The sequence below is a fragment of the Falco peregrinus genome, chromosome 7 (assembly GCF_023634155.1).
Source record: "Falco peregrinus isolate bFalPer1 chromosome 7, bFalPer1.pri, whole genome shotgun sequence".
In the NCBI taxonomy this organism is placed as follows: Eukaryota; Metazoa; Chordata; class Aves; order Falconiformes; family Falconidae; genus Falco; species Falco peregrinus.
Window position 1 is genome coordinate 28,538,059 of NC_073727.1, and position 21,831 is coordinate 28,559,889.

The 21,831-nt window shown below is 38.3% G+C and overlaps 1 protein-coding gene across 2 annotated transcripts in view; it reads right to left on the reverse strand.

Moving 5' to 3' along the window:
• HS3ST5 (heparan sulfate-glucosamine 3-sulfotransferase 5) overlaps window positions 1-21,831 on the reverse strand; it is a 195,791-nt gene that overhangs the window by 74,859 nt on the left and 99,101 nt on the right. For both annotated transcript variants that reach the window (XM_055811304.1, XM_055811305.1), the window contains one exon: window positions 19,494-19,700. The gene's annotated coding sequence lies outside the window, so the exon portion shown is untranslated. The remainder of the gene's footprint in view (window positions 1-19,493; window positions 19,701-21,831) is intronic.

The window sequence follows — 21,831 nt, forward strand, 5'->3', positions numbered from 1 at the left end:
GAAATAGTTGTTAATTTCTTTGTATGTTTACATTTACTTTGCTTTCAATAAAAACACCTAGTAGAAAAGATAAAGGACAAAGAAACATACCTTCATGAAGACAAGTTTATTTTGGGGAATCATGGCATAACTTTTAACTACTGTATGACTACTGTGTCTCTGTAATAATTACATAAATGAATCCTGCTTTATTTCATACTATATTCCCACAATGCCTTGCCATTTCCTCAAGTGCCATACCCTTTCTATTTTTCTTAATACTTCCTCAATAGCAGCTTACTAAAAGGCTTTTAAATAACTTATGCAAGCCTTTTTTTCTTTCCTCCTTTTTTTTTTTTTTAAATTAATCAACTGCATATTCTCTAGATACTATGAGATAAGGATTGCCCCCATTTTGCATAAATTGCTTCTTTGTTACTATTGTGCGGCTTATAGGCTCAGCTCCTTGTTAACATGGCTCACAATAAAAGTTGCGTTTGCTCAGGTCACACTAGAGACTAACACTTACCCAAAGATATTTCTGTGCTTATTGCCTTTTATCCCCCCAAATTCCTCCTCTCTGAGCAATAATATTGTTAAATTTGCAACCAGTTCACCTGGGTTTGCAGTCAGGGGGTATTTCTAATGTACTTCCTTCTCTGGTTTCACATGGGCCATAACTTTTGATTTGTAAATTCTTTTAGCTGAGTGACAGCTCAGGAGCAGAGGAAAAAGAGGAAGCTTTCCTCCGTCCATCCATCCATCCATCCGTCCGTCCATCCGTCCATCATCCATCCATCCATCCGTCCATCCATCCACCCACCCACCTGACAAACTCTCCATCACCCTCAGGCTTTTTTCCTTTTAAGTCCTGCTGTAGATTTGGTTATGATTGTCCTTCCTGAGCAATGACAAAGGTTGAAATGAAGCCACTGGCAGGGGTAAGGCTAGGTCAGATCCTGCTCGGGGGGAACTTGCCTCCCCAGCTGCTTGTTGGAGGGTGGCAGCAGGAACCAAGAGGGCAACATTTCCCTCCCAAAACTTAAGGAGTCTTTGTGGCTTGCTCCCCACCATCAGAAGAAAAAATACAGGATGTCACCTAAAATAAAGAAGGGTATAGACATTCCTTCTCATGTGACCACATACAAAAGCATGTTTTCTAATTTGTTATTCTGTTTCCATTCAAACAAGAGAGGCTACAATTCTTGTAGAAATCAGGCCTTTTGATTTTACTGACTTGTTACTCTATTTTCTAATCAGTATCCTGGTTTAAACAACTATCCTCCCATTCTGGAATGATTCTGTTGCAGTGCCAATTGATACATGCTCAGTAGTGTTTGCTTTTCTCCAACTCTCCCCTTATTTACAAATTGCAATATATAAAAAAAATTACAAATTCCTTAATTTAATATGCATAACACTAAAATTCCCACCTCTCATCCCCCTTGATACATGGGGTAAACTCTAATCTCTTTCTGAACCAATATGTAGTACAAGAAGAAAGTACAGTCAAGTGAGAAAAAAAATAATCTCATTGCTCAAATAAGCAAGATATGTATATTCATATATTCACAAAGAAATTCAGCAGTGTTTTAAAAATGAAAGAATTCTGGAGATTTTCCAGTTTTCTTCTGGCACTATCAGTAAGGGATATTTCAAACTGCTGTTTCTTCATCACAAATGCAGAGTCACTATTAAGCAGTACCCAGGAAGATAACCAAGCTGATGGGTCTTGCTTGATTCACTGTATGATGATCAGATCACAGGAACATAAACAATTGTTACATCTAGTGATGATGTAAGGCAAATTTCCAGGAAATAAGTCAACTATGCATTTTAATACATTATCAGCTTAAGTAGTATTAAGAAAACGTAGCTTGTGGACCAAAACCAACATATGAAATACAGCTTGTTAGTAAATGCATCAATTTCCTAATCAACTCTAAGTTGACAGAATAATGCTAACCAATAAAGGACACAGGGCACACACAGAAAGGTACTCTGTAATGTTGGGAAAGGAGGCATTCTATGCTAAAACAAAGAAAAAGAAAAGGCAGACAAGTCTTTCTATACATCCTTTCACTCACACATTGCAAATGTGAAAAGGGTATCCAAGCACCATTTGCCACATGCTCTGAAGAGCAACTTTAAAAAAAAATTGTCATTTTTTTTGTCATATTCAAAAAGTTTATAAGGATGAGAGAAAAAGCTGAAATTGGACAGCGGTACGCAACAGATGGGTTGAATATCACTGTATACCTCTAATAAGAATGACAGTTTCCTTAAACAACTTTCTGTAATGAACTTCTTTATAAAACCCAATAAATATATCTTAACAATGCCCATGTGAAATGAGAGTATTGCTAGTGTTTCCACAAAAGAGGGAACTGACCTACAGGGATTTAAGATGAATTGTCAGAATTATCACTACAGAAAGTCAGTCCAAGGAGCCTGCACCTGGTCCTATGCTGCTAGCGTCTTCAGAGAAGGGTGCCATGAACTTCAGCTGCAGTTGGGAGTTGTTCACCGTTTTGGTCAATCAGACTCCAAGTATTTCTCTTTACTTAGCCAGATGGAGTGAACTCTGAGTAAAATGCACTTGGTGGACAGCTGTGAAAAGGTAAATTTCAATCACCCGTCCACCACCACAAGGAAGCCTGTGGCAGAGGCCAGGAGAAACCCAAGACAGAGTCTTCTCTTTGGGTACACCTTCTTTGGGATAGAGTTGAAGCAATTTAAGAGGTTGCCCTCCCCTGCTGTTACAACATCCACAGCTATACTGTTTTATTCCCCTCATCAAGAGTTTGAGTCTGCTTCAGCACAAAGTCAGTGGACTTGTTTTAAACTGTCAGCAGTGAATGCAACTCAGTTGTGGAGGCAGAAATTTCCAGCTAAAGGATAGTAATGAACAGCTGGTGGGTAGTAACTGCTAAAATTGCTACACTGACTTTTGAAGCCTCAGGTGCTTCAATTTTTTCTTCCTGCATTTTTCTGCCTTAGCTGTCATACAACTTCCATTTTTACCACATACGAGACAGGCATCCTACAGAGATTAGCATATTTTTTTCTGTGTATTGCTGGATTGTTCTCAGTGCATAGTCCCTCCAGTGCAGTGAACAAAGCAGAGGTCTGAAAAAAATAGTATGTAAGCATGAACTAAAGACTGTGCTATAATGCATACACTCAAAGGGAGTTAACTAATGCCGCATTAGGTTACTCTAGCCCATGGGTATTTACCCTGGCTACATTTCAGGGCAAAATCCTGTCATTTCTCCATGCACCCTTGCTTTTCATGACAGAAAGGTTGGACTTGTAGGCAAGAAGCATGCTGTAGCGTTCTCCCGTCTACATGGCAGTGCTGAGAGGTGCTCTACAGTACACACACAGCAGCATCTGTGTCACTGCAGCCAAGGAGCATCTGGACTTGTTCCCCACATGGAATAAATCTTTTCTTCTTCTTGCTTTAAGCATGTAATTGAAACCAGACTGTGCACTACTTCATGGAGATCCCACTAGGGAAGAGGGAACAAACACTTCACTAGGTCAAATGAATGATTTACCTACAAAGAAATGCTAGACTAAAAAATGTGGCTTTAGTTCTTGCTGATTGTCCGTCTGCTGCCGTCCCCTATACTTGCCTTCAGCAAGCCCTTGCCTCACTGCAGCAATTCTCCCATGGGCTTAACCACTTCTGCCATTTTTAAAAACTACCCTTTTCACTCCCCTGCCCATCCTGCCCCAGATTTTATTCCCGGTAAAAGCATGTTTGTGTGCTCCCTCCCCCAACATCCATCTCTATTCAAAATGATTCTTCACAATCTGTGGTAAATAACAGAAAGAAGAATGCCCTGTAAGCAGATGCTCATTCTGTTTATGTTTTCATATAATTCAATCACATTCCTTTTGTGTCTTAAAACTGGAAAAATCCACATTGATAACACATCTGTAGGGTTACAGAAGTGCATCTGAAAGTGCCAATTCACTTTTATTTGCACACTATAGTGGAGAATCAAAAGGCCAGAGGCAATAGAATGAGGAAGACTGAAATGTTGTTTGCAGTTCAGTCTGTCCATGTCTTTTCAAAAGGCTAAAACTATTATTATCCTCTCACACAGTAGCCCTATGGGTCGGTTTGTATCTTGAATTGCGAGCTTCCTATTTATGGCTTTTCCCGAGTTCTGTCATTTGCCTTGCTTGCAGAGTCTGCCTGCGAAAGCTGCAACGTCCTTCCTCTGTGGAGCAATTGCAAAAGTTGCTAAATATTATGAACACGATCCCACAACACATCTGGCAGTGCACTACACTACATAAGCTTGTTACCTCTTTGTATGGGGGAGGCCCTGAGGAAATCGTCATAAAAGTGCCATAATAATATCTACCAATGACATCTGGAAAAACAAATCCTCTAATGAAACTGGGACAACTGAGAAACACATTGAAGGGAAGCAAAGGTTTCATGCAATAAGCGCTTCCAGCAATTGGGGTGTTAAACCCATCAAGTATCACAGGACTGAAGATAACATTGCGGGGGTGGCAGAAGTGAGCAATGGATGAGTTGGAATGACTCATGTGTTTGCATGCCCCGTTCCCTGTTAGCGGTGTACTTACTCATACAGAGTTTATCTTATGTATTCTTTGTTACTTTCATTCATTTTAACCTGCAGGCTGTAAACACATTTGTTATGAAAAGAATAAAATTACACAAACTCTGTGGGAAGCCCCTGAAATCTTGCTACAGGACTATTCATCACCTTCCCATTCTCATCACAAAGGCACTGCACCATTTGTTATTATTAGATAACATGAGAAAAAGAGGAAAACATGAAAAAAGAGAGACAACACAGAATGAAGTTGGGGAAACGGGCAAAAAGCAGAGGAGACATGGTGGTGGTGCTGGAGGACAAAGAAAAAAGAGAGGAGATATGGGCACAACAGTGTGATGAAACTCAATTCCACAATAGGTTTCCTTTATAAAAAAAAAATGTTTTCTCTTGCCTCATTACTTTTCCTATTGTGATAAGGTAAGGCTTTTGAGTAATTTTGAATAGTGCCATGGCAGTGATTATCAGAACAGTCTCATGAGTACTTTTAGCCAAATAGTCTTCAGAAGTTCCTAAGTCCATTTTGTCAATTCAATGGGAATTTTAATTGACTATTAAAATACAGCATTACACAATAAAGACATTACAGCACTGCTGCAGAAATACCAGCAAATGTGCCATCAACAGAAAAGGCGATTCTCTTCTGTTGGTTTATCGGAACTGCTACAACAGCATAAATAGCCTGGAGTAGCAGTAACTGAGGATAGAGAAGAGCTTTCCAAATAGGCTTTTCCCCTGAACACAAGCAAAACAAAGCAAAAGTTCAATCATTAGAACTTTAATTTTACATGATTGGGCAGTTTCTCTCTTCCCATGACTGCATATGTAAGCTCATATTTTTCTGTGTGATATAGAACGATGGGGTGCACATCTATGCAACAAAGGGCAAAAATTACATGACTAAGCGAAATTGTCTTAAGACGACACTGCACAGAATCCAGTCTCTTTCAGCGTATATGCCTTCCTTCTGATTTACAGAACAAATGTTCCAGTAACTGCACTGATTTAAGACAAGAGGATTTTTGTGTCCTCAGCTCCACAAGCTCACAGGGGTTTTGCCAGAGCTCTGTCTCAGCTGACAGTTGCTTCCATAGCAGGTTCCTCCAAACGCCATCACAGGCAGGAACGTGCCTCACCGTTCCCCGTGAGCTCTCTCACACATGCAGCACAGGGAGATGCCAGTGTGCCAGGCATCATGCCAGTGACAGTCTGTACCTAAATCAGCTCATGGCTGAGGCCAGCAAGGTTTACCGTTGCTCTGCTGTCCTCAGTGAAAGGTGTATACCACAGCCCAAACCAGCGTTAAGTTGTAAGTAGACAACTTACATTTTGAAAAAATGATGTGTTCACAGGAATAAGCGTATCACAAAATCACATTAATCAGTTGAAATTTTATTTCTGGAAATCACATAAATGAAACAGCATATCTCCATGCTGTGTTTTTATGGAAGTTGTGTAAAGAAGCAAGTGACCTTCCATTTAATCATGAGTTTTCTCATTAGACAGCAAACGATTAAGAAAGCATGGTAGACTCTATCGATGAGCAGAGTAAAGACCATACACAAACTAAAAGCAGGATGAATATTACATACTGCTGCTGGTCTCAAAGGGCTTTATTAAAAACAAAAGCATATAAAGTAGTTCCTGAACAGTATGATTTTTAATTGTGTCCTCTTGGGAAAGCTGTGCAAGACAGACTTGCTTGACTCCCTTGTAGTCTAGAGGAACCTAACAAGCTCTCAACAGATTCCCTTTGGTCTAAGACAAGTTACTGCTGAGTTTCTGGATGCTAGTTAAGTCTTAGTGGCAAATTGTGTTTTGCTGGTTTGGAAACAAATGCAATTTTATTGACATCTTTTTACTCTAAAAGAAAAAAATTGAACAAATATATAAAGGGTTTGATGTAACAGCTTCTTATATTTCTACTTTCTTATTAGTGGAAGTTTCTGACCGTACACAAACAGCAGTGTAAAACTAGCAAACAGTGGCCATTAAACTAACAATACCTGCAACGTGCCTGCCTGCAGTGAGACCACGTTGCCTTACAACTCTCAGGAAGCCACATTACCCATTTTCTTTGCCCTTGTACAGTCCAAGGCTTATTGAGCTGGATCCAGAGCAGGCAGCTGGGCACAGAACTGCAATGCCACACTTCACATCCCTCCATCATCCACACTCTGTGTTCTGTGTATAAGCAATGCATGAGGAAGGTTGGGAAGAGGAAAATCTGTAATAATTGTGGTAGCTGAATAACACGGGAGAAAAATCCCTAAAAACCCTGTAGGAGAAACTCTCTGTAGTTAACTGAGTTAAACAATAGGAAGCGCCAATGGATGTGGCTTAAATTTTGATCCTGCCTCTGTGTCATTCCTGGCTTTTTCCTGGGCCAGCAGAGGATGCTTCCTTCCCATTGGGATTTGCAGACTAATTTCTGTAGCAAGATCAATTACTTATCACAAAAGATAACAGAGAAGAAAAAGCAGAGCCCTCCTTTACCATCCTTACCTTACTTCACAGCTTGATAGCTACTGCCAGACAAAACACATGCACCAGACAAACAGGACTCTTTCCCTGATGATTAGGCACCCACTCAGAAAGAGGCAAACCCGGCTCCAGTGACTACTTGACAGAAAACAGGAGAAAGCACTCCAGCAGGGTGGCCTGTGACTCTTTGGTTTACAGTACCAAAATCTCTGTGCCAAGAGGTCTCAGTGTGACAGCCTGTAACTGGCCGGCTTCTACTGAAACCAGGGGAGCCCCACTCACAGGCACCAGCTGAGGATCTGTCCCCTCAATTACTTATGTTCGCTGTGATATGGTAACAATACAGTACATTCCCTTACCATCCCATTGCATTACATCGATCTCTCAGATGTGAAAGATGATGAAAGTATGAAGATGAAAGAAAAAGAAAAAGCTCAAAACAAGCTTACATTAAATATTCATAACTGGTAGTAATTACAAACAGAAAATAGGAGAGAAAGCAGTAGTGATTATGCCATGTCCAAATCATCTATCTGCAGCTCCCTCCAGGACTTTTTCTCCACAGATCTGTTGTTGGAGTTGGAAAGTGAGGCAGCCTTTTTAGCCTGTATCTTCGGTCAAATTTTGCTACTTTTTTTTATCTAATACATAAACGCATGGTACTGCGCTGAGTTGTGAGTAAAAGTAAGGCTTCACACCGTATTTCTACTCTCCACTAAAACCTCTAATGAAACTCTGTCTTCAGTAAAAACAAGATGGCATCTCAACTGTGCAAAACTTTTGGCTTTCAACAGCTAAACTGTTGTGCCTGTCACTTCAGATGCTAAATGTCTTCTTTTGTGTTCATAAAAGGAACTGACTTCTAATTGTTTTCATTCTTATTGATTAGGGCTTTTTAATATTATTTCTGCTTATTGTGACAAGTCAGGTGATTCTGATTGGCTGTTGTTAAGTCTGCTAACCAAAATCTTTTTAGAATGCACATGTTTAAAAGGTTGCTTTTCAAATGTAAGATGACAGCAAACCAAGAACTTTATCTGAAAGCTTCTTACACTTATATCTATTTCATGTTAAAAGTGATGAATGTGTTAACTTTCTGGAAATTATCATTTTTTCAACTACATGAAATCATGTTTATTCCATTATGTCTGTGTTTCTGTGGTGTAAAAGCTGCTATATTAAATACCAACGCATGTAGAAGAATCATGAAGTATGTCCCAGAATGTTCTTACAGGCTAAGATATGCAGCACTGCTGGATTTGAATCTCATGTCAGTGCTAGAAAAAACGTGTTCAGTCAGATAAGGGGTGAAAAAGTTTGTTGAACTCCACTATTAGTTTTCTGAGTCATAACAGTCCTCTCAAATTACAGAAATTCACAGATAATTCACCATGTTACTACTTTGAAACATTTTAATGTTCTCATAAAGAAGCCTCCTCCTCTGATACCAAACATCAGTTCATAGAAAAAAGCATGAATCCTACTTCCATGGTGAACTTGTCAGTTTTTGCCATCTGAGCACTCCACTCAGTTTTGGAGACCACAGTAGCCTTGTTAGGTTTCTAAGGAGCCCTAATTACATACATTTGAGATTGCAGAATGCTTTAATTTAAGCCAGCACACAATCAGATGCTGTGCTTTCACAAATATTCAGAAACATCATCTGCCAGGATCAAGAGTAATTGAACTGATATCTACTGGGTTTTATCTGCAGCTTGCTGCATAATTTTTCATTTTCTTTAGAAGGCTTTAACACAAAGAGAGAACATGCCTAGAGTCCCACAGAGGTGTTTTGACATTAGGCTTAATAAAGCATGAAGAACTCATTAATAAATAATGCTCTGCTAGGTTAACAAGTAAAGCTGAATGCATTCACGAGACCCAGAAGTAAATCACATCATGCATGCAGCCAAATAACTTGTTAAAATGATTGCAATGGTCCCATGTCTTCAGTGAGCTTGGCACAGCTCGACACAGCATTGCACAAATAAAAACCACTGCAGTGTATATGCATGCACCTTCAATTATAATGTTACCTGTCAATTTTTATTTGCACTCTGTGGGCTTGAGGGATTTGTAAACAAGCATTCATGACAGTGACAAAGAGATATTTATATATTGTTAAGCTTTGCTGAGAGAGCACTGCTGTCTGGAGTTTCAAAGGAAAGGACCTCTTATATTCATTGAGTTATGCATCATCCCATTCCTGTGTCAAAGGTACAAGCTTGATACGTTTTACTGCAGACACGTTTGAGTTACAGCTTTTAAGGCTCTGACAATATTTCCATATGTCCTTATCTCCCAAGGTTAAACATTCTGGCAAGTTTTGAATTAAGGTCTGAGAAGAGCTTCTAGGTGCCTGGGGTCAACGACACAAGTCCTATCAGCTTCAGCTACACCTGGATTTCATGTAGAATCTGGAGTAGGATTGTGGCAACATTAGGGTCTGGATGCACCATCCATTGTGATGACTTTTTCAGTTAAGCGCCTAAATTGGGAGCTGAAGTCACCTTAAACTCTCCCTCTAATCAATGCCAAGAGATGAACGCTTCCAGATTGTGATTCAGATCTGGGCTGCTGATTACAGAATCATCTTAAAATGAGCAAGTTCTCAATGTAGAGACTTCTGCTACATGCTTATGCTTCTAGGCAGGAAAACTCCTTAGTCCCTCCAATAAGGCCAAGGAACAGATTGTACAATTCAAGTTTGGGCCTGTGAGATCTAAGCAGTTTGTCGGGGGGTGGGGGGGTGTGGGGGGGTGTGTGTGGGAAGGAAAAAAAAGAAAAATGTTTCCTTGTTTTATTTTAGTTTATATTTGAGATTCTAAGTAAAGAAGTCATGATATTCAGAAACAGGGACAAAGAATCCAAATGCATGTCAAGTCTCCATAGGCACAGAAATTCTGCATTCCTCTGTGTTAGTTCACTGTCATTGTTAAGTAATGCAACTATCTTGGAATGAATATTGATAAAAAAAAGTATTTCATGTCATCTATTTACTGAAGAACCAAATTCCAGCATATCTGGAGTGCTTATAAAAATGAGATTATTTTTCACACCTGACTGAGCTGCCAGGTTCCAAGAGTTACTGTGGATAAGAGGATCGGATGAAGCCATAATATCTTCTGAAGCTGACTTAAAATCTTGGATATATTTGATGAAAGAAATAGCTATTTAGGTGCAGCAAACCCATCTTTCCAGTTCGGTTTTTCTTTTTTAAGGGACGATATTGAAAAAAATAAACTTCAGACCCATGTCATTTTTAGAACATGAAATTGAAAAGAACCAAACATTTTCATGTGAGCCACAAATAGGGTGATTTTCATGTGACATTTTGAATTTTGCAAAACAGAACAAAAGTAGAAAAACTTTTTTTTCTTTTTTTTTTTAAACATCCACAGATTTAAGCTGTTCAGGGATCTGAATTGTTAAATAAGCATCTCTGATATGGGACAGTAAGGAGAAGTGGATAAAGTGCACAGCCCATTTATTTTCCATCTTTTTCTTCCATTTACAATTGAACATAATTTCTATATATGATAGCATAAGAATACCAATGCATGAGCACAAGCCAGTGAAAATCAGAACAGTATTTTAGTGAATACACTTTCCATATGTTATCCTACGGCTTCACAATCTCTGCTGACTTGGTGTTGGGAAGCAGACTTGGTGTCAGTTACCTCTGAAAATGAGAGACCAAATTTTAGAGTTCAGTCTCTGTTCCCTTTTTGCTTTTTCTAAGTAAAGCCTAAGTATTCAAATCAGGGAAAAAATGCCCATGTTCTCAGGTGAGAAGCATGAGATTACTGAGAAACTTTCAGTGTCTGGTCAATGCAGAAGACAAATTTTTGGAGGCACCTGGCTTATGAGATCTGATCTGCCTGCAGAATATGAGTGTTAGTTGAATACACAGCACAGCCAATACAGCAATGCTGTATCTGTGTGATTGCACTATTTGAAGTGACAATCTTTCTTGCAAGCTAAGATACTTGTGAATCCTCAAATACTAAGTGGACATTAAAGTTTTTTGGGCTTTTTTTGTTTGTTTGTTTCCTGTTGTTTTTTTGTGGGTTTTTTTGGCAATTATACTGGTACATTTCTGTATCCAAATCCTGCTTGCATTATACTTCAGCTATTTATATTCTTCTAGGACCACGCCAATAATCCAGAAACATATATAAAGAGATAGATTTTTGTTCTTAAGGACATGGCTTAGGAATAACTTAGTGTTACATGACATTAGACCGCAAAATTACATCAGAAAGTTCTATCCATTGTATGCATTTACATATTTTAGAACACTACATCTACAAGATGTTAAAAACTCAAATAGCCAAGATTTGTCTATGCTGTTTTATGACTATATAAAGGCACAGCTGACACTTTCAAACAAACTGCTACAGATATACATGTAGCAATATGTGCATTTTACCATGTGATGGAGTCATACAATACATACAGCTGTAAAAGGAAGTGGTTTATGGAAAGAAAATACTATTGCTACCTCATTTCTATGCACATTAATCTGCAAGGAGAAAAAATTCAGAGAATGGTATTTGTGCCACACAATATAAAAGTCAGCTAGAACAATCAATCAAAAACAATAAGGAAAAGAAAGCTATTTGATATTTTTTCCTTTTACATTACTAATATAAAAAGCAACTTGCAATTATATATTCGTAAACTATGTGTTCAATTTTAGTATATTTGAAATATTAAAAGATATTTGAAGCACTATGCAATAGCTGTTAAAGCACACTTTGTCAGGCCCATTACGACAGCAGCTTTCTTGATCTTAATCAAGATACCAGCATATTAATAAAGGAGAGAAAAATACCACTGTCTATGAGAACAAAAGGAAGGACACAGAAAACTTTTGGCATCCTTTAGTATACGCATTTTGCAGCTGAGTTTGTAATTCTATTTTAGAGAAGGAAGGAGCATTTAAGATTTAAAGTAACAGTTACAAATCCAGAAAAAAACACCAACCAAACTGACAAGCATAAATTCCCCAAGGAACCCAGTATTTTATGTGAGTCTCCTAGCTGAACAAAGCACACCAGCTCTCATTATACCCCGTCAAGAGCAAAATGTTCACACCCTAGTCTTCTGGCTTCCAAAAACTTCAGGAGGCAAAAGCTGGCCAGGATAATGTTTTGGAGTGTTCATTGCTCCCAGCTCCACTGGGACTGCCCAGAGAGACAGGGAGTTTTTTTGGGGGAAGACAAAAGCAGACCCCAAAGTGGATCGGTTGGCCGTTCATTCCTCAGAGGATCTGGGTTACACAAATGGTCAAGAAAAAGAAATTCCCAGATTTCTGGAGGAGTCCTCCATGCCCTTTTAGCTGGTCGGACTGCAGTAAGAATTTATGATTATGCCTTATTATTTGAGTACTGAAACAGGAGAAATTCTGCATTGTTTCCATGCCTTCTCTAACAAGCTCTGTTTTTTAAGTACCCCTCTAGGAATATACACACAATTTAGAAAAACAAATGCTTTATTCATGATAGCAATAAGTACAGCTTGGCTGCACAGATACCAATTGAATAGTAGTTTTGCATTTTTTATTTTATTCCTCCCAATAACTACATGTTCCTACAAGAGCTTCACAAACATGCACTGAGTTTTCTACACAGTTTTTAATGGAGAATGTTTTAAATAGTTTTCATAAAGTGAATGAAGCTGTGATAAGCAGCACAGCTGGTGAGCCAGTGAAGAGACTAAAAGGAAGGAATTACCAGGAGGAAAATGTTCTAGGAATGTATTTTCCTCATGAGGCCCAAAGATTAACCAATTAAATTTAGTACTTCAGTTCATATAATGGAAAATATATATGGAAAACAAACAGGGTGACTTGAGTGCTTTCTGAAAGCATCTTTGCTTTTGAGACAGAAATTTCTCTGAGAAGTATCTACCAAAAATCAAAACCATGCAAACACCAGTAAGAAAAGCAAAAAGCTAAAGACCTATATTACCATTTTACTCTTGCTTATTCCTGAATGTGAAGTGGAGGAAACACAAGAGAAATATTTAGATGACCATGTCTTACTTGGGTCATGTTGTGACCTCAGAAAATCCAGGGAAATAAAACTGCAGGTGACTGCTTACACCAACAAAATCCTCACAAATGAGATCCAGGATGCCTTCTCTCTGCTCCCTGTTGAGGGAACCAAGTAAAGCAAAGATAATGCTGTCAGGGAGAAGGTTCAAGATTTTGACAGTGAATACTAACAGTTTTACAGTTATTTCTCCTCCATAAAGACACTCGTAACTTTTCATTAATGTTTGGGACCAGGCTCCAATACCTGTTCCATCCTGAAACTGGACTCCAGCTTCCCCAAGGGTATTGTGTGCAGCTGCTCCAGTTGTGTGTTTTCATGGGGCATTATTTGCTTGCAGCTTTCACATATACTTTCATCTCTACCCACCAGTTATCCATTCCTATAAGCTAACACTGTTGTGTCCTGGCACTTCACAGATGAGGGATGTTTGATGACATCCCAGAGTTTAAATCACTCATCTTTCACCTTTCTCCTACCAAGAGCAGAAGGCTTAATTTCAGTAGATGTACAGAACTTCTGAAAGTCAACTTATTTGTTGAAAGGACTCTGTGGTGTGTACAGTTCCTAAAAGCTCGCTGCATAACAAGAAAAGATGCATTATGTCTCTCTCAGGAGCCCTCTTTGCTCAGAAGTTTTAAAATCGTTTCTTGTAGAAGCAGTTCATTTGTGGAAAAGGAAAAAATGCTCATGGATATCAAGAGATCCAAAATGGCTGTACCTTTGAGAACAAGAACAGTGCCTTCCACCAAAATGCAACTAGGAGCCTCAGAGACACTGCGGTCCAGGAGCAATGCTCTCTTACTGTGAAGAGTGAAACAGCCTTGGATACTATGAGTTATATCAACCTCTCAGAAAGTTTGCAGAGATGTCTGTGTCTAGGCCTTTGCCTGGTAGGTATGGAATAGTTTTCTAGACTTTGTTGGTTTTGCGGCCTTGTTTTCTAAACCCAGTGAAAAATTAAGAAAGACTGAAAAAAAACTGTGTCGCAAATGCTTTTCGTAGGAAGAGTTCTTGGTTCATTCTCTGGGGCCACAGCTAAGCAACAGGGACAATGCTTATCCCTGCCTTTTTCCAAGGATGTGAGCAGCCTCATTGCAAACTAATGCTTAATGGCACATGCCTAGGAATCTTGCTCAACTGGCTGCCTGGATCATTTCTGCCTTTCAACCAGTACTGTCTGGATCTCACCCAATTTCAGTCTCAGCCAGATGCTCTTCTCTAGGAGCCACTTTCCTCTAGGCAGTGCAACATCTTTGTGACGGCTCTGGTTACATCTGTGGAAAATGAGATATGCGCTTGGGTGTCATCTGCAAAGCCTGCAGCAGCTTAGCCCCTCTCTGAACAGTTTTCTGGAAGTATTGGAAAGGAATATAGGGAGAGGAGTTATAGCCCTATGGTCAGACTGCAGGTGCAGGATACTGGAAAAAAACCACAATTTTACCAGTGGTGTTTTGGGGTCTTATTGAAACCAGCTTCTGTGTCTGCAAGGTATATGAGATTGGGATACAGTCACTTTATTTAAAGCGCATTAAAAAGAAGAAGAAAGATAAATAATTGCTTATCCACATCTGAAATTAAAAAGTCCCTGCAAATTAATACAGCCACAGGAAGCTGGATTAATAATTACAACAAATGGAAACATGGTGTACTATTTAAAATTCTCTGGATAAAACAGAATAAAGCCTGTTTTTCCTTACTGCAATATATTTTGACCAGTGTGTATTTTACATGTAATTTTATGGTGCAGAAGACATTACTGAAAGAACGGCTTTACTTGATAATTTTCTTGGTTGGTAGAGCTGATGTATTAAAAATGTTAATGCACTAAATTTACGTTTTTCTAGCCTGACTATTTCTTACTCCAATCTCTCCTTCCTCATTCTTAACCTCTTTAAAAAGTAATGATACAAAATAGGACTTCTTTTTGACAGTTTTAGTCAGAAAACCTTACTTTCCCTGCCGATTTTCATGCTCTACAAGCTTTGCCATCATAAACCACTTTGCATGTATTAAGAACAAGCATTATATTAGATGAGGCAATTTAAGTGTATCCCATTTCACTTGGTGAAACTAAGCAGCTTTGCATTATAACTAAGTTGAGCTAATGAGAATATGCTTGGAGCATGTGTTACCTGGAACTGAAGTTAGCTAGTCATTCAATACTGCAACCTGTGAGTTTGCAAAACGATGACAGGAATCCCGCTGTGAGGGAGATAGGAAAATTATTATAATCTGCATTCCTAAATTGAATGAGTATTTTGCTCAGCAGAGGCCTCTTGACTGCAAATAGTCTGAAATTACATCCTGCTGTTTGAAATGTGGTTTTTTTTCAAAGTGAGTAAAAATACCCACATTTTCTTAAATCAAATATTTTTAAATCTTATGTGAATAAAATTATTGAGAAAGGGAAAGTCATATATTCTTCACTTCCTTTTGTAAAAGCTGTTTGATATTAAAATTTTTGATAGTAGTGTTATGGTTTTATACTTTTATCTTAATTTAATTATTAGATTAATAAAGCTGAACATCGTATCTCCCTCATCACTTTATTACCGAAAAAATTCCATGTTTACAAGCTTCTTTTTTTTGTACAGAAGAAAATTGTAAAATAGACATTTCATCAGAATCTACTAATAGATATGATGCCCAACACAGCAGTAAGCTAAAACTCATATGTAAAGTATTCAATAAAGACTATACAAAAATGAAAAGACCACAAAGTAGCAAGCAACTACAGGGAGTAAATGTCCCCCACAAGAGCAGCATGGAAAACATAACTTCATTCATGCAAGTTCTTTATCTCATTCAAGCTAGAAATGGCACCAAAAAAAAAAGAGAAAGAAAACAGTCCCAGGGATAAGTATGAGAGGCCACTGTAGTTGTTTGAACAATCGTTATCTACTGTGTAAAAGCCACAAATACTGCAAATGCTTTGCATTACATACTGTCTGAGTGTCTAAAATGGAAGAGGGGGTGGTTCAGCTAAACCTCCCCAAATTCTCTGTTCTTTAAGTAGTGACCAGTGAAAAGGTTAAAGGTAAAGAAACATGACAGAACAACTTGCATGGACATCAGTGCTCCACAGCTGAAGTTAGAGGAGGCTTCAGCTTTGCAACACTGGTTGTGTGCATGTTTGTAATTTAAACAGACCAGCGCTAATTCTCTTGCCCAGAGTGTGGGTGACCCAGTATCTCCACCCCAAGTCAAGGTGGCTGTATTCTTAGCTGCCTCCTGGAAACCGTCCTTACCCTATGCTGCTCCCTGAACTCCACCCTGGCACTGTCTGGGGCTATGGGGCAAAACCATGCTAGGGAACATGTGAACAGATGGGATGGCTGAGCAGAAGCCAGGTATCACACTCAGGCCCAAGCCCTGATTTGCTGCTATAGACAGAAGTATGTAACTTTAGGTTTGCTGAAGAGGCAAAATAGCTGAGAGGAAGGTGTGGTTACTCTTGTGTGAAAGATGGTTCTCAGGAAAGCCAGCATATCAGGCAAAGGTGATGACAAGGGCAGAGACATGTCTTAAACACAACCCATTTTTCTGGAACTTAAGAGACCTTATGCTGAGTTGCAGTCATGTTGCTTTGGATTAGGATTCACAGCTCTGACCTACTTCTGAAGTGGTGGCTAGATCACTTCTGGTTTTCCTCCTCACAAAATATACTGACAGAAGACATCTTTTTTCCTGCATATTAAGTCAACCTCCCAAGACATAATTCAGTCTTCCCCTTGTCAGGGGACTCTCCTTTCAACCTCTAGGATGAAGCTGTAACCTCCAGAGCTTGGTCTGTATGCTGTATAGGCTTCACACAAAATCTCCAGGATCAATTTCAAATCTAGGTTTATGGTAAACATTCCCACTTCATAAGCCATCATATATTTTCTTTTGTGTGTGTGCTTCTTCATTAAATGCACAACACTTCTTTTGACTTAATAAGCTAGGTACTTAATCTAGTATAACATATTATTCATTTACATCAGGGTAATTTCTTACTTTTACTACTTAAGCTTCCACAGGCCTAGTGGTTAAACCTAGCTGCACTTCTGTTCTTGCAGTGTTTTCTTCTGCCAATAAAAAAAGTCATTGTGGAAAATTTGGACAGGTGAAACTCCACCAGGTTTGCAGCCAGTCAGATAATTTAGCTCATTTTTTCATTTCCGCTGTTTAAATGAACATATCCATTACCTATCAATGAAAATTTGATCTCCAATCTATCAAATAATGTCTGTAACATTTGTCATAGCATAAACTACAAAGTCCACAAAACTGAAAAATAAAGCATTTGTTTGCATAATTTTTCATCCAAATTTATATACTGGTATTAATGAATGTGTGCTTTAGTAGCAATACCATAAGCACATTGAAAGATACATAGGATCTTCTAGCTTTACCTACCCTAACATAGCAAGGCTGTGTCAACAATTGTACTGAGTTTGCAGAACCTGTAATCATATACATTATATATATTTAACGGTCCACACAAATACGTATTACACAAATACCCCAAGAAGTAAAAACATGAATGCAGTGCAGGGAGGTGGAGTTCACAGCACTTGAAATTTGAGCTCTGCAACTGTGTGAGGTATTCACCCCTTAGTACACACACGTATAGAAGATGTAATATTATAAAAAAAATGATTACACATTAAAGCTACAATATATCTCCTATATGAATCTTATTTTCTTGTAAAATATTTAGCTACACAGTGAGTGCACTCCACAGAACTAACATAGCTCTTGCCCACATGGAAATCTTTGCAAAATCTTACAACTTGTCTGACCTTCTGCCTTTAAATGGAGTCTGTATTTTTATATGCAGGTTATTGTTCCTACTGAACTGTATTAAAAAACTCTCAGTAACTTCAATAGAACTTAGATTAAACAAAACTGTATTGTTATTGTGGTTTTTTTCTCCTCTTCTCCTATCTGGAGTAGACATTTGGTGCCAATGGGGAAACAATTTCTTTTGATGAGGAATGATATTTTTGTCTTCTATTTACTTTATACAGGGACTAGGCATTTAGAATGCAAAAAGAAAAGCATTCTAGCTAGAGCAGTAGACAAAAAAACATTGATTAAAAAGCGATTATTCAAATGATGTCACTAGAATCCCTCCACAAAAATGAGCAAGCAGAACTCAATTCATGTAGTTTTAATTGCATCAAGTTTGAACTCCATCTATTTTAGCCAATAGGTTTCCTGAAACTGTTTTAATAGGTTGTCGAAATGTTTAATAAGAACAAATAGTATTTGTAAAACTAATTCTTTTTTTTTTAATGGCCAAATCAAATAGGATGAGGTTGACAGTGTAAAATGGAAAATAACTTTGCCCCTTCCTCCCCCAAACCCAGACGGAGCAATAATCCTGAAGAATATTCTGCAAAGGATGGAAAACAGATGGCAATCATAGAATAAAATCAAGGTTACATGACTGTTCACTTTCCTTCTCTACTGCACGTAGCATTATCCACATCATTATAAACATTTTTTTTATAATGTTATGATTGGTGCTGAAAATCATGATGTATCTTTATGATCTTGTTACTTTCCTTGTCTGTTATGTGTTTGAGACATGACTTGATGCGCACATATGCCCACACACATTCCACCACCTTTCTGAGCATGTATCTGTTTGCAGAATGGTTTCTTCTACATTTTCGATTGTACCACAGAAAAATTACGTCAGTGAATTGTCCTGACTGAGGGTGATTTCTGGAGATGGCAGAGTGGAGACAGACCAATATCCATAGATGATATAATATTTTAACAGATATCAAGGGATAATAAAAGCATTTTATTAAAATCTCACAGCTTCCAGGAAGTTAATAGTTGCCATTAGGAAGAAATTAGGTTTTTTTCAAAGTTATATATGTCTTCAGCATTACCCTGAAGCCCACATGCCACCTTGAACAAATAAGCACACAGGTGGACAAACATCAACCCCCTTATCCCCACTGGCTGTAACCAAGGACCATCTTGTGAACAGAGGTAACTAGAATACTCTTTTCATCCCCTTTTGACCAGTTGTAAATCAGATGAGTATGATTACAATGCACTAAACTGAAGCTCAGAAGAAATACCACAAAAATGGCTAATGGCAACCAAGCTCAGAGCATGGGTAGGTCTTGCTCTTGGCGGCAGCTAGCAAGTCATTCAGAGGGCTTTAAGTTGCACCAGCTCACTAAGTACATTTTTTCTACAGCAGTCAAAAGCATGACCTCAACTATATATTAGATGTCTGTCATCCATCCACCATTTAATCCACCTGGGGCTATGTTTAAGCAACAAACTGAAACATAGTCTGCACTGCTAATGGTTAAATGAAACCATCTTGAAACTTCAGGCTTTTAAGGAATACACTAACCTTTGTGTCCTTATGCACATCCAGGAAGTCCAGGACATCTAATTTTGATGAAGAACATTCAGGATGCATTTAACTCATCTGTTCCAGTGTTCATTCTCAAGAATCTTTAGTGATTACTGAAAAGACCAGTCAAGGAATAAAGCAACTCCAGGTACGCAGATGGAAAGATCAGACATCTCTGCTGAAATAGTGTACAACTCGCTGAGCCTGTATGAAAAGAGAAGATGCTTGCTGCATAGTTGGAAAAAAAACCCCCAAAATACAACCAAAACCCAAACAATACAACAAACACTCAGTTCCCTTCTTCAAGACCAAACAGAAATTTTGTGCAGTAGGGCCCCAGAAGTAGTACTTGCCAGCTCAAGTTTTTGGAAGTACTGTCTCAGTATCTTGTAAACATTAGCAGCCTGGAATCTGAAGTTCAGGGTAGGGAGGAAGGGGAAGGAAATTTACATCAAATGTGTTTCTCAATAGTAAGCTCCAAATGAAAATATTCCCAATAACAGAAAATTGCTAATTACATTTATTTTAAGTGGGCTACATGAAAAATAATGTTAGAACTTCACTAGCAAGAGATGATATACTGCATGTGCTGTTGCTACTCTGCTGCCTTTTACCCTTGACATTGACCTGAAATGTGATTTACAGGCTTTTTGTAAATCAGTGAAAACCCCACTTTTATACTGAGAACAATGCCAGACCCATCTGGAGAAAATATTAATAGTATTTAGTGAGAATTGTTTGACCGTTCTTGTTTTTTTCTGGTTTGGGGTTGTTTTTTTTCCCCTGTGTTTGGTTTTGGTTTTTGTTGTTTTTTTTTTCTTTTCTTATTTTAAATTATCTATCTGTGCCTCCATATTGAAGAAATGGAACACAGACAGAAACAGGAATATGGTATTTAATTGCCAACCCTGTACTACAATTTCTAGCTTTAGGCATGAACACATCTACTTTCTTTCAAAGTATATCAGACCTCAAGGAATTTGGAATACAGTTAAGCCTGCAAAATCATCAATGCCAACATGACCTGCCAAACACATTAACCCTGTAAATATTCCATTAATCAAGAAAAAGTACTTCTGAGTGGAGAAGCAGAATTACATCAAAAGGTTTCTACAGAAATATTAGAAAAAGTACTTCTGAGTGGAGAAGCAGAATTACATCAAAAGGTTTCTACAGAAATATTACAAAGGACCAGTTTGAGCACCTTCCAGTAGGGTCAGAGTCTAACAAACGCAGATGCCTATGCATACCTGAAACTAAATTTTGTTTTATGTTTGGTGTACTAATAAAAGAAAATAGAAATGTACAATGCAGACACTGCAGAATCTGGTATAAGTCTAGGAAAATAACAGCCATCCTTTCTTTGCAATGAAATGTTTATTTCACTACATAATTTCCATGTACATTACATAAACTACTTACTTGGCTCAAAAGCAGTTAACTTCTGACTGCTGTTGCCTGTGTGAGACATGATTTACGACACTGAATTATTTGTTTTTCCATCAGGAACATTTATTTGTTAATAATTTATCAGATAAATGGCTTCTGATTGAGCAATTTTAAAAATGTAGGTAAATCAATGGCAAAAGACACCGAGCAGCATATTATAATGATACAATAATCGGAGCTCATACATTAGACTGAACTGATAATGTCCCAAAAGCCCTCTTTTGATTGCTCAGTTTCATAGAGTAAATGTTCAGCTGAAATAAATAATAAAACATCTCAACTACAGCTCTGTGAAATCATGCCATATTATGCACAGTATCTTTGAAACCAACAGTTTGTCTCCAGAAAACAAACATGGAAACCAGCCCCACAAAACTTCTCTGCAAGTACACAAGCTCTCCCTGGAGATGAGATTAATAGTCATGTGAAGGAGACAAAAGAACTCTCTCAGATGTGTGATTGGGACCTTGGAAATCAGAGGGGTCTGATTCCTTTGATGTCAGTGACACTTAGAGATATAGATTTTAGCATTAGATCCAAACAGTGTTTGCCATCACTCCTGTGTGCGACATAGACAGCACGAGAAGCAAAAGCAATAAACCCCTTAAGAGAGAGCTCTCAAGGGCTCTTGACAGATCACAAATAAGCCGTGCTCTGAGTTACAGGATTTTCAGCTAAGTTGATCACAAGATAAACAGAATGTATTCTAAGGGCTCTGCTTTGACAACCTCAACTACCTTCGAGGTTTTAGAGAAAAGGAGGGAGATTTGAAAAAACTTCTGGAGGAAAGCTGCATATATGCATTTCCCTTCTTTCCTATAAGTGTATTACATGAATTAAATAACTTGAAATTTTCGAGGGCAGTACTCAAGCTCCCTAATACTAC